Here is a 1,883-nt window from a genome sequence, read left to right as displayed (position 1 = left end):
ACTGCAGAAAGCGTTGCTACAGTGCAATAATAATATTACAGGGAAAGAGCTATTTTTATTTTGTAATAACAACACAGTATAAAGTAACCCCCTGTACTTAGTTCTAGTGTGCTGTTGTGAAACATCGGTATGAACAGGACATGAACACAAAATTCTGCATTGGAGGACAGGTCAGTGGAAAATAAACTAATTCAGCATAATGTTTCAGCACAGAAATACAGGTTTATTTACCTGTCTAAACCATCATCACCTTCTGGGTGAGCACCACACATGTGGGTTTGATACCAGAGAAGATGTTGTTTTGACTGTGGAATAATGATTACTAAAAACAGACTATGAGAGGAAAAGATTTCAAACATAGGACAAAAACCAATCATGGGAAGAAACTGACTTTTCAAGGGATCCAGGCACTACTTTGTATACTCTGATTTTATTATGAAAGTAAAATTGATCTTCAGGAAGGACATATTTTAATTACTCCATGCAAATGTAATCATAACACAATACTAATTATTGATACGGTGTCAAGGAACATGAGTAACAGTGAGGGCTACATGTTTTCAGTACAGTGCACAGGTCTGGCCTCAGTGTTAAGAATGTGTCCCCACCATCAATCTGGCTCATGGAAACCATGTAGTGGCAAGAAAAGAGTGTAAACTAACACAAAAGCTAAATGTAACACTTTTGTAAACTCTTCTTCTCAGCCAGAATAAAGAAATCCTGGGGTGCATAGTTGAGGTGGGGAGCGGAGGTATCTATCTTCCTGGACACCGGCCCTGAGCTCTTCCTACACTTCACTCATCAGTGAGGGTTTGCCTTTGCATTGAAACCAGTTGCACAAAAACTGCCCAAACTTTATTTCTGCAAGCAAATTTGAACAGAAGTATAAGCAGTTTGGATATTCTAGGAGTGAGGTGCTTTTGGGTATTCTAAGCATGAGGTGCTTTGCATGGTTAAAGCATCCTTCTCATAAAATCCTCTCATTTTGCTATTTCAAATTATATAAGAAGCACGCTCCTCTGTCACAGCCTGCCAACTTCCACCATGTGTTCAAACAATCTGCAGAAGTAACTTAGAGAGTTTGTGGATGCTATCAGTGTATCAGCAATTAGCACAGATGAAATTTGTAAAAGGGTTCTCACCTTCTGTGAAAAACTTTAAGGCTCCGCAAATTGAAATGATTAAAATCACAACTTGAAACACAGGTTTCTGTGATGGCACTGAGCAATTAATGGTTTATTTTAGAAAATGGGGAAGGTGAGATTCTTGAAGAAGGTAAATAGAAAGCAAGGAGGGAGAGGCAGAGAGTCAGTGAAAATGAGGGCAGTGACCCATTTAAATTGCAGGCCTAAGGAGAGGGCAGGGAAAGAATGTTATGGTCTTATTCCTTATTGATATATTTTAAAGTGTCAAACAAGTAACTGAATCTGCAGTCTTATGCAGCTTTGATTAAATAATGGTCATTGAAATTATGAGGTTAAAGATGTTGAGGTCGTTGTACAGTTGAGAAACGATGTATTGTGAAATGCCCTTTGTGCAGGTTTACCTACCTTCACAGTTAAGACTCACACCCACCAGAGCGGGAATAACCACGCGAGTTTTGACCAACAACGGGTTTGCTAATGGGATGCCGTACCTGAAACAACTTCCATTACGTGTTTAAAGCGAAAAAGGATTGTGGAGAATGGCAAGTTAGGAAAAACAAACAAACAAAAAACCCAAACCCAAAGCTTTACTGAGAACACGTGAAGGGAGAGCGCGCACAGCACCGAGCAGGGGCGCTGGCAGGAGCAGCCGCCGACAGCGGGCTCCGCCGGGCAGGATCAGCGCAAGGAGCGGCTGGAGACGAGGACGGGCCGCGGGCGCTTTGCATTCTCCTCACG

The sequence above is a fragment of the Athene cunicularia genome (assembly GCF_003259725.1).
Source record: "Athene cunicularia isolate RWA chromosome 1 unlocalized genomic scaffold, athCun1 chr1_part1, whole genome shotgun sequence".
Taxonomy (NCBI): Eukaryota; Metazoa; Chordata; class Aves; order Strigiformes; family Strigidae; genus Athene; species Athene cunicularia.
The sequence above is the reverse complement of the archived record's forward strand: the minus strand, read 5'-3'. Positions refer to the sequence as shown.